Source organism: Thalassophryne amazonica, chromosome 15, assembly GCF_902500255.1.
Source record: "Thalassophryne amazonica chromosome 15, fThaAma1.1, whole genome shotgun sequence".
In the NCBI taxonomy this organism is placed as follows: Eukaryota; Metazoa; Chordata; class Actinopteri; order Batrachoidiformes; family Batrachoididae; genus Thalassophryne; species Thalassophryne amazonica.
In genome coordinates this window covers 53,511,417-53,527,586 of record NC_047117.1, presented here as the reverse complement: position 1 = coordinate 53,527,586, position 16,170 = coordinate 53,511,417, and the positions used below count along the sequence as shown (strand labels likewise).

Genomic DNA, 16,170 nt, shown 5'->3' with positions numbered 1-16,170 from the left:
GGATTCCACCGGTTCACGGCTAGGGTGTCTTTATGCATTGCATCACGAAGTTTATTCAGCTCTTCCAATGCGTCCTGCATATCCACTGAATGAATGGAGTCTGGGATGAAAGTACAGCATGTTGTGTTCAGCAGAGCACAAACTCCTCCCTGTGAACCAGTAAGCAAGTCTAAAACCATGCGATTTTGCATCACCATGGTACGTAAAGCATCTATTTCAGTGTTTTGAGCTGCTACTATTTTTTTTAGTTACATTCATGAACAGACCCAATCGATAATTCAGAGTTTCAATCATTAATGAATTTTTTTTTCCACTCCTATCCAGGAGAATGTGCTATTTTATCTCCTACAGACCGCAATTTTTTGGTCCTTTAGTACATCCGAGCCCCACATGTGATTATGTGGTAACACATCTGGGTATATCAATCTCCTCCGTCTGGTGCTGCCATTCTTCTCTGTGGAGGTCCTACCACATATGTATGGTCAGTCACCTGGGTAGGTGCACACACACCACCCCAATTTGGTGGGAGACTCATGTACAGTCTGGAACCATAAAGCCAATAGATGTCATCATACACCGGAGTACCATTTACAGGTGGTAGCAAAAACTTACTAACATAAGCACATGATTCATCCGTTCCCCATGGACAGGAGCCTGTATAATTACATCCCCGTCCAATGTGATGAAGATAAGTACCATCCACATATTATGTTTTGGTTAGGCTTAAATTATTTGATAAAACATACGTTTGGGTACACAGACGTTCTTAATTTTACCTACATTTTTATTCCCTGTCCCGTAAAAGCAAATTGGGAATGGCCGTTGTGTGATGACAATTTAACGTGATGATATTTTGCGTTTCCCTTCAGTCTAGTCAATGGAGCAGCACTTGGGCACGCTTGTACGTCCTCTGTTGAAATCCCTATCATATAAGTGGTTGCACTGAGGCAAGTGGTGTTACATCTTATCAGATTTGCTGAGAACTGCTGCCCCCGAAATACAGTTTGATTATGCATCCGTATGATAAGACATTCTGTCACCCTAGCAGGGTACGGTTTAGCCGTCAGAGCTGGGTGTGTTGAGGATATAGGTATTTGCGAACAAACATAACAATTAGTAACGTAATTCCATAGCCAATAAATGAACATGTCTGTACCACATATTAGTATGGTATATATGAGGGTGTCCATCTGTCTCGTTCACATATGAATAAACCTCTTCTGACGTTGCTTGCGTTGTTCTCTGGCTCGGTCCACAGTGAGCTGCAATTCTTGGGTCAACCACCAGGCCAGGAATCCGAGGAGCACGAAACACACTAAGATCACAACGCAACCGGCTGCCCTACCAACAGTCCGGCAGCGGCGGCGCTGAGCACGCCGCTCCGGGGTCTGCTGTAGTTCAGTCATGATTGCTAGGATACAGTGTTGTTAACCACCTCACCTAATAGTGCAAGGATCTCCCTGCTTCACTGGCATTGAGACAATCTATTGCTAATTAAATAGACTCCCTTTGTAGCCAGACTTCCCCTTACACTGTGGAGGCAGCCAACACACGCTGTATCTTACAGTGACTTAGATGTATCCACGTTGATTTCTCCGCTATCTTTACTGCAGTTGGTGTTGTTAACAGCACTTGGTATAGACCTTCCCAACGAGGACTGGACTCTGATGAACACCCAGTCTCCTGGCTAGACTACTGGAAGGCCGTCCTGTGGAAGATCAAAATTATTCGGCAGTAAATGTGTTTAAGTTATCTCTTTCTGTGTTAATGTCTTTTTCATAAAATTTGCTAATGTTTGTTCCTCATCTGCTGTTTTAGTATCCATGTCAAAATTGGTAGACGATATGGTCGTCCATAAAGTATCTCAAATGGTGTTAACCCTGATGGTGTTGGTGTTATTCTCATATACAATTTTACTAGGTCCAACATTCAATCCAGGTTTGTTTTGTCTCTTCTATACATTTCCTTAATCTTATTTTTATTGTGCCCTTTGTCCTTTCCACTAATCCGGCACTGTGTGGTTGATAAGCACAATGATTTTTGAGATTGACCTGTAGCGCTTCTCCTACGTATTGCACTATTGTATTAACAAATGCGCTCCATTATCTGAATAAACTGTTTCTGGTATTCCAAATCGTGGAATGATGTCTTTGCACAATGCCTTAGCCACTGTAAGTGCATCTGCATGTTTTGTAGGGAACAATTCTACCCATTTTGAGAAGGCATCAATTATGACTAAACAAAATTCCTTCCCTTCATGTTTACTCAGCTGTATATAATCCATATGAATCACTTGAAAGGGATATGTGGTGTTGGAAATTTGCCTCTTTGGGGTCTCAAATTGCCTTGTGAGTTGTGTTTTGCACGTCATGCATGCTCTACAATGCTGTTTTGCATATGCATCGAACCCATAAAGACAAAAAATAGATTGCAATTGCGATATCATACCCCCTGATGAGACATGCGTCACGCCATGGCTCATAATAGCTGCCCATTTAAACATATTTTTTGGCAATATGGGTTTCTTTTGTGGTCATATCCGGAGGGGTGTCATATAGGAGAAAAATAGAAAGAGCTGTTGCCGCCTTTGCGGTTTTGTCAGCAACGTCATTTCCTTTTGAAACACTGTCAGAGCCTTTGGTGTGAGCCGCACATTTGCATATAGCAATTTGGTTAGGCAATTTCACAGCGTACTGAAAGCGTACTGGCTGTCTGTATAAATTGATACAGCCGTACCTTTAAACAGATAGCAAGCTGCAGTTAAAGCAACTAATTCAGCTGCTTGTGCTGAAAATGAGGATGGCAATGAAGCAGAATCCAATACTTCTGAATTTGTGACAACAGCATATCCAGATTGTGTTTGTCCATAAGCGTTTTTAGTGGAAGAACCATCCACATACACAATTGTACTGTTTGGAATGGGTGTGTCCTGGAGGTCTGGGCGTGCTTTCGTACAGACCGTAGCTACATCAAGACAATTGTGCGGCTCACCATCCTCAGGTAATGGTATCAATGTGGATGGATTCAATGTTGTACAGCGCTCTACCGTAAGGTGTGGTTGTGATAATAGCAAGGACATACACGAAAGATGTCTTGCTGGGGACAAAAGGCTCATGTTTGTCTGCAACAGAAGTGCAGAAACTGCATGTGGAACTTTCAGTGTCAACTGATGGAATAGAACAACATTACTGCTACTTTGAACAGCCATAGAGGCTGCAACAACAGCCTGTACACATGGTGGTAGAGCACTTGCTACTGCATCCAATTTAGATGAGTAGTAGGCAACTGGCCTCAATTTTGAGCCATACACTTGAACCAAAACACTAGTCATGAACTTATTCTTACAATCAGCTGTTTGAATGAATGGTTTACTATAATCTGGTAGTGCCAAAACTGTGGATGACACTAATGTTTGTTTTACTTTTACAAAAGCTTCCTCAGCATCTTTGTTCCATTCCAACATGGTTGACATTGAAATATCATCCTTGTACATCAAATCAGAAAGTGGACTAGTCAATTCTGCATAGCAGGGAATCCATGCCCTGCAGTAATTAGTCAGTCCAAGAAATGACATCATCTGCTTTTTGGTTTGTGGTTTTGGAGCGTGCAAAATTGCTTCCTTCCTGTCAGACAGGATCGTGCGCCCTGTGGCTGATAATTCATGTCCTAAATATTTTACTTTATCCCTACACAACTGAACTTTGTTTTTACTCACTTTGTGGCCATTATCAAATAAGAAACATAATAATGCTACTGTGTCAGTTATGCAGTTTTCTCCGGTGTCAGAGGCAATCAAATGTCATCGACATACACTAATAGTTGGCTATCTGCCGGTGGAACAAAATTGGCTAAACATGCTGACATGACTTGAGAATAAATAGTTGGGCTCTCTGCGTAACCCTGCGGTAATCTGGTGAATGTATATCGTTGTCCTTTAAAGGTAAAAGCAAACCAGAATTGACTATCTGGGTGTACTGGTACGGAAAAAAAAAAATGCATTACTGATATCTATTACAGAAAAACAACTAGAATTTAATCTCAATGAGCTTAACAGTGTGTGCAGATCTGGTACACATGGAGCTCTTTTTACTACAGCAGCATTTACTGCCTGCAGATCTTGAATCATTCTCCATCCCACTGAGGGCGGAGCCTTTTTTTACAGGAAATATGGGTGTGTTACATGGTGAATCTGGACATGGCACTATTGCTCCTGCTGTTAATAAATTCTCTATTACTGGCCTGATTCCTTCAATTGCATCAGGTTTCAATGGATACTGTCTTACACATGGTCTGTATTCTGTTTTTGGTCTTATAACTACAGGTTGTGCATTTTTTTTATCAGTCCTACGTCTGAAGGACCTGTTGTCCACAATCCTGATGGTACAGAAGAGAGAAGATCATCCTCTTCAGGACTCAACTGAAACACTCAGGATTGTGAAGTGGACACATCAATGTGTGTTCCAGCTGTCAGCACTAATGAGACATTAACTGGCACTTTATACAATTTAGTTGATGGACTGAACTCCGTTCGTGGTCCAACTCTGCTCCAATCAGTGGCTGACAAGGCTGTTATGACTGTCAGTCCCAATTCTTGCCATTCTGTCAAATATGGTTTACAAAGTGACACATGTAATGGCATACCTGTGAATCTCAATTTTAAAACATCTTCAGTGGCACCTGTCACTGTTATGACAGCTGTTGAGTTGCCATCATGAATCAAATCGGTCATTGTCAGCTTCACAGGTGAAATATTTTTCAATTTGTTTTCATACACTGGTGTTCCTGGCAATATGCCACTATGGACTCTAAATACACTCTCAAATCTGCATCTAAACTCTATCCATGGTTCTCCTTCTTTCTGAGTTGTCCTGGTAATTTCAGTATAATTTATCTTTGGTCCTAACACACCTTTTGCACGTGTAATCATAGCTTCCACTCTTGTTTTCAAGACTGGATCATCATGTGGCAATGGTACGCCATCCTGGTCTGCAGGATTCCAGTCTCCGCGTACCTGACTCCATTTAGGGCCACATGCTTTCATCCACACCTGTTGGACTTCAGGTCCACTAAGGTGGTAAGAACTTCTAATGTTTTCTATATCCTGCATAAATCCCTCAATATCGACATGTGGCGATGGTATCATGTCGACTGCTGCTTTGATATCATCAGCATTCCATGTTCGATATACGAGCATGGTTGATCGATATCCTGCTGTTCCTGCACGAGGATTTGGTACTTCTATCATAGGATAGGCACCTCCCTGGTCACTGTGTTCCACCATGGGAGGGGCTGTAGGCACTTTCGCTTGACTGCGTGTTTGTGGTTTTTCTGGTTTTTCTGGTTTTTCACTTTTTACCTTAGGTTTTACTGCTAAATCATACTGTGGTGGCGGTACATCGTCATCCTCTGGTAGAGGAGATAAAGGTGTTGTTGTCACCGACGATCCAGCCGGCGGTGGTTGCTGAGGTTGTTCTGGTTCTCTGTGCTGAATTATCACATCTTCTTCTGCCTTACCTACAGCTTTCTTTTTCCTTGCTTTCTCTAATTGTCGCTTCTCTGCTCCCTTCTGTCTGTTCTCTGCTTCCTCCTCCCAAAATGCCACTAAATCTGCCCCTACTTTCTGCATCTTTTTCTCATCACCTTTATGTTTCTGTTCTAACTCCTTCTTTAGCTTCTGTATGCTGATCAGGTTCAGTCGTCTGTCAAAGTCATGTTTATTAATCCAGGTCTCCAATTTTTTGTTGTTTTTGGATTTTTTGCTTCCATAAATTTCCAGTCGTCAGTTGATAAATTTCCCTTATTTATAGACGTCTTACCCCCCATTTTTATTATCCCTTGTTATAATTTGGACTTCAGACGGGGGCACACCTAGGGTGTTCTAAATCTGAAGTTTTCACACTTTCTTTGGACATGACAATTAATTTGCCGTCGTGTGGTTGATTCCTTTCACCTCCCCGTAGGAAGCGGAATCACTTGCCTGCTGCTTCCACACGCACGGTTGTCACTAACGTTGTCCAAAGTATTACACTTTCACACAGTTATTTACACTTACACAAAACACTATTTACACATAGAAACACTTTTAATAATCGTACGCGTATTCTTATGCCAGGGGAGCTCGCCCTCCCGTGAAATTTAACTAATGTCCTGCATTAGGGGACTCCGCCGTCCCTGCCAAATTTAACTGCTTTTTTACAGTGCACGTATTTCTACCCGGGATTTCCTTTACGTATTAAAACAGAGGAGTCCGTACCCTCCTTCCGGAATTTAACTACGGGCGTCCCTCGCAACCGTAGAGGAGTCCGCCCTCCTCGCGGAGTTTAACTGCTTTGCATTAACAGACGATTCCACGCCATCGCTTACGGAGTTTAACTGTTTTATGTGATCACTTTTATCCCCTACCGGTACGCGTATATAAACAGAGGAGTCCGCACCCTCCTTACAGAGTTTAACTGCTTTGCATTAACAGACGATTCTGTATCATCGCTTGCGGAATTTAACTGTTTATGTGATCTGATCACCACTCACTCAGTACTATTTACAAAGAAATTCTACTCACTGACTCGACTTCCTGTCTGTCTTCTTCGGGAAAATCTCGTCAACCAGACGATGCCAACGGTGGTCGACAATTGCAGACACGATCAATCGATCGGACCTTGGCCAAGGATTTACGTCTGGACTTGACGACCTCCGCTGGACACCTCCGGTATTGTTGAGATCCCGGACGTAGCCCCCAGTCAATGTTGGGTATTTTCTCCTCTAAACATTTTTAAAACCTTTAACAAGACAAACAGAGTCAAGAAACACCAGTGAGACAGAAAGTCAAATTTTACGCGCGGAGTGCAGTCAGGCTGTACACCAAGGCTACACTAAAGTCTGGCCTGCGCTTCGCTCTTTTTATTAGTGAATCCCTCATCACATGAACAAAAACTTGTCCTAAGGGTGGGGGAATGACGCAAGACAAGTTTCTTCCCGTAACATAAACACACACGTCAATAAGTGCAGCTGTAAGCAAAAACAGTTTCTTTCTTTTACTCTTATCGTCGAAGGTCAGCACATCTCGTTCATCTGTTGCAGTTATCAGCTGTTCTGCATCTGCCTGGAGTGTCCTGGTCTTCACACTAAGCATCACGTCATAACAGTCAAAACAACCTTCAGTTCTTTTACTCCCAGTTCAGCCTGACCCCAGCATGCTAAAACAAGGTTGAATAACACGTACATTCTCGGGGTTAAGTGCAAACAGCACAACACCGTTCTTCAAATCCTTAACAGTTATCCGTAGAAAAAAGGAAAAAGTAATCTCTTGTTGACGCGCACAAAAAAGAAATAAGTTTACACAGCACGTGGTTGCAGACAAAGGCTCATAAAAATTTGGACGGCTAGGCCACGTCTTGAGACCCAAGAAGAGATGAAGAGAAGAGGAGAGTAAGAGGAAGAGAGAAGAGGAAGCGTGCGATTCGCCGGGAGCGCCTGCTTTTAAAGGGTTAAAAGCTCCACCCCAAGAAATCTGGGTACTGTACTTTTCTTCTTCATTCCTTTGTCTAGTTTTATAATAAATCAGCGGCTGTTATTCTTAAATTCCCGCTTACGAAACCAAGCAAGTCCTGTATTGCAAAACTCTAGTAAACAATGTCCTTAGAACTACCACACACACGATTATATATGAAAAAGCACATTGGATAAACTTTCTACAATCTATGATCAGAGCACAAAATACCAGATATATCAATTTCATGTGTGAGGTTAAACAATCATGTTTGTTTCCTTTTCCTCTTTTCTTTTTCTTCTGGTTACAACAGCAAAGTACACTTTTTAAAGGTGGTTAAATTTTATAATACTGTACAAGTTAGTTACCTGCCCTTCCCCAATTTGTCCACAGAGGTCACTCTTGGTTCACAGACTGGAAGGGAGTGGGTTTTGGATTTCATTGTAAAATATTATATTTGTCAATTCTGCATCGATTTGAACTAGACAAACTGCAGTGTGATTTCCAAGTTGATGGCAGTTCGTCTGTGGTATGAGTTTACTTGAATCTTGTTGTAAAGACATAGAGTTTAGACTTTGGCAAAAAGTAGGTCTTTCTGGGCTCTGTGTTTTTTAGATGAGAAAGGACTTGGCAACATCTGGTTTCAGGCTGATAAGGGGATTTGCAGCTCCCTGAGGAATGCACTTTAGAGAATCTTAAATCCTGTTAGTGGTGAGGGTTGATGACATGACATCCTGTGCTATGGTCAGGAAAGCCTCCTTTTGGCAACTTGATATTTCTCAGATCTTGAGTTGTCTTTGAAGAAGTTTTATGACTTTTTGCTTAATGCAAACTTAGGAGGTTGTTGAATGCAGGCTCCTCGCTACACAGCAGTGGAACACCAAAATGTAAGTCCCTTTACTGTTGTTTATAAATGAATAAAATATCAAATGACAGGGATCTATTTTAGCCATTATATAAAACAAATAATGAATGTTTTTACATTATTTCAATGGAACGGGTATTTAATTCAGTGAAAGCTGGAACAAACCTTTCAACTTGGCTTCGCCTTGATGAATGGTATATTCCAGCTTTCACCTTATGAAGTATTCGTACCATTGAAATCATAAACATTCATTATTTGTATAATATCTCACACCAATTACCCTGTGTACTGAAAGCCTCCCAAATGCACAGTGCCATCTTCAGGAAGGTTGATCCACACCTCGTCAAGTCACTGACTGATAGTAAGTCTGATATAGGCCCTGAGGCTCATCTGATCTGATCTCCAGATTCCATAGCATTGAGTGGATGAGAGCTTATGACCTCTTGTCTCCCCAAGTGGGGCACCAGTCCAATGTAGATTACATATCCAGTCAAGGTTGCTACCCATTTATAGCTGGGTGGAGTAAGACACTATAGATCAGGTGTCTTATCTAACTACACAAGCAGGGAGCATGTGTGGGATTCAAACCCAGGTCTAGAGACTGCCAGGCAAGCTCTTATCCACTCAGCTATCTGCTCCACAGCTGACATACACTTGCTTGACATAATAGTACAATGGCAGAAAGTCCAGTCTTCTCATGGTGGCAGTTGGCTGAAAGTCGGTAGTGGTAAAATCTGGATAATTTTTCAGGGAGTTTCAAAAGCAAAAATCCCCAATGTTTGGATTTGTCCTCCTTGTCAACCAGCTTCCTGTGGAGGAAGCAATGTTTGTTATAAAGGTTAACGCAGCGTGCTGTGGACAGGGATGACAACAGATCATGTGCGCAAAGGTAGTCTGGATCCTTTCAGGGACCAATATTTCCTCCACAGACATCATAAAATCACTTTAGGAAAGAATGTCATGTTGGTGCTCTCTTTGAGAGGGCTGCTTTCCCATTCTTTTTTGCCAGCGCCTTCATGTTGATTCAGTATCACTTTCAACTAGGATTGTGTACAGTACAGTGTACAGTACAGGTGTACAGTAGGAGCAGCCTTTCCTCCACATTTTTTTGTCATGTGTCATGTAAGTGTCTATATGCCACAAAAGTGTCACCAACATACGTCATTGTGTGTGTGTGTGTGTGTGTGTGTGTGTGTGTGTGTGTGTGTGTGTGTGTGTGTGTGTGTGTGTGTGTGTGTGTGTGTGTGTGTGTGTGTGTGAGTGTTTTAAATTTTGGCATTTTAAATTGTCTTTGAAACATGTGCAAGACCAACAATGTATTATTCCCCAAACCAACAAAATTTTTGGGCATATATACGTAGAACATGAGTGCCCTCACTATCCATCTTTCCATAAGTGTAAAGGATCTTTCAGATCGAGCGCGGCATGCTGAAGTTGCTGCATTTGCAGGCACATAATGCACATAGGTTTGGAGTTTGTGTTTCTGTGCCCAATGTTGAACAAGTCTCACAGTTGTCATATTTGTGAATAGTTGTGTGTTCCTGAAAAAATTATAAATTCAGAACAACATAGATTTAAGCTGTTAGTGACCATCCGATGATACACAGGGATTACTTTGTGTACTTCCGTGACCGGTTTTAAAGCATACAGTATTTACAACAGATAGCTACAGAGACTGCGGAAAACAATGTATGTGTGTTTCTGATAGCATGTTTTTTTAGCTTTGAGGGAAACATCCTAAAGCGTGATTAAATGGAATGTAGCTGCTAATGTCAAGAACGGACCCACAATGTTTACATATGTGTGATGTTGTGTAGTAATGACTTGTTTTTAAGTGATAACTGTTCATTTTGATGCAGTCACGGAAAAAGCAGCAGTCCTGAGAAGACTTAGTTTGCCTGCATGGCCATCTGTCATAAACACACCCTGTTCAAAACAATGTCTGCTCAAGGCTCAGCTTTGTGCACGCTTTTAAGTGTTGTCACTGATATAACTGAAAAATCTACAAAATACATCTATGTGTTCAGATAGCCTGAAAAACAGCGGAGAGGTGTTTGTGAATGTTAAAACAGCATGCTGCTCCACACATATCAAGATCCAAAATCTGACAAACTATCTCAAAGTAAAATAAAAATAAAGATTACCAGCTCCATTGAGGAAAACAAAATACAAAATCAGAAAAAAAAAATGAACAAGACTCTCACCCACTTGTAGAATATGTAAAGTCCCCTCCACCAAAGAAGTCCCCATGCATGGATCACACACACAATTGCCAGCTGAAGAAAAATGTCCAGGTCCACTATAAGTCCTCACACATGGACCGCGCATGATCGCCAGCCAGAGATCAATGTCCAGGTCCACTATAGGTCCTCACGCATGTATGGCACATGATCACCAGCCGAAGAATAATGTCCGACTGCAGTTCCGTTGTCAACTCCTCAAGTTCTCTTACGAGTTTGACATGTTAGATAGAAAGTCCATTATCTCCTGAAAATAATGTCTTCTAGCTTTATCCAATGTAAGAAAAACAGCGATGTGGAGACATTCCATGTCCATGTGCACGGCTAGTAAAATAGCATTCTGCGACAGCAGTGTCACCACACTTTAGGGTCCAAAAATCTAACAGACTCTGCTCTGAAAAAGTTAGGACTTTCAGGGTGAAGTGTGGAATCTCCTCTCTGTACATCCTCTGTAAATCTGAGCCATCACTTTCAAGTGAAAGCGCAGAAGATTTGTTATCGGGCATAGCAGCGTTTGTTTTGCTCTGTCTGTTGGCGATCGAGATGTTTCTGCAATAAAATGCATCAGCGCATCGCACAGCGATGTGCCATTTGTGCAAGACTTCTCACTGAAAATAATGGGTTTCAGAGTGATGCATGCTACATTTGTGCACTCAGTGTGAAAGGCCCTTAACTGCTCCTAAACTGGTTGGTGGATTTCAGTGAAACATCACACAGTGGTAGGACACCATATGAAGATGGACATGAACTAAAATAATTCTCATGAGACTTTTTCAGTGGTATAAAATTATACATTTTGTTTTTAACTGATGGATCATAGTGTGTGATATTGATTTTTTAAGCACAACTCCTCAGGTGCTTTGTGGATTTCAATGACGCTTCACTCAGTGATATCACAGCAAGTGAAGATGCACATGAAAGAAAATAATTCTGGTCTGAGGTCTTCAAGGGGAGATAAGCAGACCTTTGTTGTTTTTTATTAATACATCATATCAGGAAATGACATGTACAGAAGTTGACCAGTTTGTTAATTCAAGTGTTTCTTCACAAAATACAGTACCACTACCACTTTGCTACCACTAATATATAACAAAACCCACATTCCACATGATTTCTCAAAGTTAAAGCATTACACTTGTGACTGGAGGCTCCTTGGTTAAAATCCTCATCAGACCTCACTGTCACATAGGCAAGGTCCTTAATCCTCAAAATGCTTCTAGTGTGTAGCTGAGTGCCTTGTGTGACAGCAACCTAACATCGGTGTGAGGCATCACAATGATTGTAAAACTATTTCTGCAAGTGTGTGAGATGTGAAAGTGCTATATAAATGCAATACATTTACCTGGCTGTAGCAGATACATGGTTACAATCGAGAGGTGGGAATGGACTGCTTTTCCGCCAGGGTGGTTGCCATTCAGGACCCAAGGCATGTTCATAGTGTGGTGAATGTGGTGATGTGTGGCACCACGGCATGCCGCCAGACCTGACCTCAGCCATGATATTTCTAAGCATCTAGCTTGGCAGAGCATAGGGTGGGGTGGGGATACTGTTTTGTGAACTTGCTGACACAGATCTTCATACTCCCGTCACACATAGCCGGAATCACGCAGAAGGCTGTCAGAATGACGAATCAGCACACATTCGAAAAGTGTTCAGTTCCAAAATGTTCTGACAGACATCTGTGGAAGTCCACACAGTTGGTCAAAATCAGCCGGCGGCCCCGAGTGTGATGCACATGTTCAAAACCCTCCGGGCACCGTTGAGATGGGACACCTATCCGACGGCGGGCTACGTGCAATCTGAGGATCATCCGACCGCAATTTACATATTCCAATGAAGGAAAAACAGGACCTGAAATGATTTGAGCATGTACAAGAGAACCTCAAGATGGATCTGGCACGGTATGCCTACCGGTATGACCTGTACGTGCCACATATAATAATGCCCCCCCCCGGAGTGCAAAGGAACTGTTGAGATGGATGTGGCACGCTTCATCATGATAATAATTATGACTTATTATCAAGTAGAGTGAAGTGAATGTGAACAGCAGCTATCAAACCAAAAGCACTGTGCACAACTGTGCACACGTTGCCGCAAATCTGAACAGGCTGTTATATCCACAATACACCTTACAGTACAGATATCCTTCCCGTGGGCGACGTAAACAATGTGAACTATTGTCTCCATCATATCTGTACATAACACTGCCAGCTGCAGTGCTGTGGTGGCAGTAATGCATCATTGCACGCGTCAGGCTCAGAGCTGAACGGATATGATCAACTTCTATATGATCAGCTTCTTCAGTAGGAGATATGACATGGAACTGTTGTGCCAGGCCATTACATCATTAATAAACATGGATCTCACTTCCAACAGCGGTGTAGGAGTGTTTCACAGCGCGGATGTGGAGCTGAAACCAGCAGCCTGTGGTTAAAATCCTCTCACCGAAAATAAAAAAATTAATCCAATGTGATAATAAAACCATCACAGTGTCCAGAGTTGCGCTGTGCTCCAAAATTGAGCAATAAAGAAAAAAGAAATTAAAGTGGAGAGGCACTACGCCTGATGCAGGGGATAGCATGGCCCAATGCCAGCAATCTTTCAGCGAAGCTGTTCAGTGGCAAACGTGCGTGCGTGCGCCCCGCACATGCTTACTGGCCCACCCAGTGTTATGTATATAAGCACACACCCACAGACACATAGCTGAGTGATATTTGCTGCCCCACACACACACGTGCACTGCGTACTTGTGCGCACATGTGCGTGAGGAACACAGCGCTCGCTCCCGTCCGTTCCCGTGTTTGCCACCCAGACATTTGGACATTGGGCAGTCTGCAGCACTTTTATGGCCATCTGACAGTAGTCTGTGTCATCTAAACTGTTGTCTACATGCGCTTTGGATGCCATCGTGCAGGTGTGAACGAGGTCATCCGGATGCATTCTCTTTTCCACCCGACTGTGTCGGATTATGACAGTATTTGCCGTGTCAGGTGTGGTTCCTCCATATTCTTGCTATGTGTGATGGGGGCTTTAGTTTTGACTGGACATATTTTGTCAGAGAAAAAAGTATAAAAAAAATATGAACCATTAAAAAAATATGGAATCTTCAGAACTGGACAATAATTGTCTTTGAAGTCCACACATTTCTTGTACTGGTGCAGTACTTGAATCCCCTTGGCATAGAAGCTTTTCATCTTGATGTTCAAAAAAGTCCTCAGTGGCAGATATGACATTGTTATTATGCTGATATTTCTTCCCAGCCAAATGTCTTATCATGTTCCAAATAAGAACAGTATGGTTGCAGCTCAGCCAGCTGAGATGCCACAATCATGCACATCAGCTGTGTTCACAACCAATGTGAACTTTGTGATCTGGGACATTCGTGATAAAGCTAAACCCTCTTTGTCAGCTTTCCTAAATGTTTGGTCCCGAATGTCTCATGTGCATGCCTCAGCAAGCTGACCTAGTACTTTATCATTTGGCCCTTTGAGATGTTTTCTACAAACAAAGCCTTCTGCATCCCTGAAAAATGAGGCCATCACCTTCCCCACAGTTAAAATGACTATGACCTTCCTTGGTGGCTTTGAAGACTTATCTTTCCACAGCATGGATGACATCATTGTCTCTGACTCAAAGTGAAGGGCTCAGATTGTGTCCTAGATTAGGAATCATTTGATGAAATGAGCTAAATCAACTTCAAAACACTCCCTTGACATCATGAATCTTGGGTGATTTTGAATGGGTGTGAAAAGACCTGGGCCCGTATTCACAAAGAATCTCAGAGTCCTCTCAGAGAGGGTTCAACTTAACCTAAAAATTCCGAGCAAGGAATCTTAGCCTAAGAATGATACAGAAAGTGTCCGAGAGCAACTCTGAGCAAGGAAGGGACAGAAACTTTTATCCTTGTGAAGAGGCGGGGTTGACCCTGTTGCTAGGTATGACACAGTCTTGTAAGAGCTGTGATTCATTGTCACAAAAAGGCAAAGAGAATAAAACGAATGTGCTCCGCTCTCCTAGTTATGGGTGAACTGCAAAATGAACCAATCATATAATCTGGACTATATTAAGAAATGTGTAATTGTGTAAATAATTTAATGTTGTGATGATGAAACTCAGCAAAATTAAATGAATTGTTCCACAGCTTCAAAATGTTTGAATGTACCTCATTCACATGCCGATTATTATATTGATTAGCTTATTGATATGTTGACTCTCCATGCATTTTGCATAAGCGACAAAAGTGAGAGCGGATATTGCAGCACACAAGCCAAGTTCTTCTCAAACAGGTTAGTGTTGTAGGATACCATTTAGGCTATGGATGCTGACATTGCTTACGTTAATATTCATAATTGTATGAATGTTATAGAATTTACATTCAATTTACATTTTTTTCGTAGCCAGGTATTGCAATGTTATGATGACCTTCATCTGTGGCTGATGAGGTCAACCACAAACATTATTCCTACACCATCAAGCCGGTAGTGTGTTACTGAATCACTGCCATTCAACATACTGAGAATGTCTCTCCTTCTGCCGTCTTGTCTAAGACACTTTTAGGCTTCTTAGGTGTCCTCCTCCCTCATTTATGTTTTGCACCTTAGGAGCTCTCTTAAGGCCTCGATGCTTTGTGAATATCTTTTATCTTACTAAGGGAAAATTCTAAAGGCCCCTTCACATATAACACAAAGTTGGGCGATTCAGACTGAAACAGTGGGCGACACCAAAAAAATTGTAGCCAAAGTCAGGAGGGACAGACGTTCGGACAGCTGTGTACAGATGCCATAGGATCCTGCGGCAACAGTTTTGTGCACAACCGTGTGCATGCACATGAGCACAATGTGACCATGGTGAGAGGTGTGATACCACATTGCTCTCTCGCAGCAGAGGAAGAAATGAAATGTTATACAAATGTTTACAAATCAAAGAAAATCAAAATAATGAGAGGCAAAAGAACATTATAAGAACAATGAATGTATGTTGAAATGTAACAGAATCAGGAAACTGGTAATGGTGTTTAATTAATGCTTGATGACTTGACACTGGGATGTCATCTGTGTTGGAACTGAGGAAACAAATGGATTCCTATTTGGCTGTTAAAATATTCCTGTTATAAGGAGCAGAAAATACACTTATGGTATCTGTACCTCTATGTTCATGAACCATGCTCATGGAAGTAAACAAGGACTTAATTAAATGGCATGAATGAGGTTAAATAAACTGAAATAAAACTAACCCTCCCTCCCTCCTTAGTGCACAAAGTTCACGGCTGCCGCGGACCACCTGCCTGGAGCAGCTCTGAGCCCCACAGACGTGAGGCATCCATGCGCACACATCATGACTGTGCTGTTGTTCTTTTCTTTTTCCAGCCAGTGTGGACATTCGGTCATTTTATTTTATGTCCAAATTATTATAAGAGGTGTCCAAAGCTTCTTCTGCACCTGTGGAAACTGCTCAGGAGGGTCTGGAAGAAAGGCTCCGTTCCATCGAGCTGGCAGAAGGCAGAAGGTTGCTTTGTTCCTAAAGAGGAAGATTCAGCAAGGATAGACCAATTCAGAACCATCTCTTTACTCAGCACCAAA

General features: G+C 42.1%; 1 protein-coding gene and 1 long non-coding RNA gene across 2 annotated transcripts in view; one reads left to right on the top strand and one right to left on the bottom strand.

Moving 5' to 3' along the window:
• Positions 1-16,170, top strand: part of LOC117527125 (zeta-sarcoglycan) — a 1,464,030-nt gene that overhangs the window by 1,108,506 nt on the left and 339,354 nt on the right. The window lies entirely within an intron of this gene.
• Positions 4,812-11,081, bottom strand: LOC117527126. The gene is made up of 3 exons (XR_004565445.1): positions 11,002-11,081; positions 10,012-10,017; positions 4,812-4,823 (listed from the first exon to the last, which is right to left on the bottom strand). It is a non-coding gene; the product is annotated as an uncharacterized LOC117527126 (long non-coding RNA).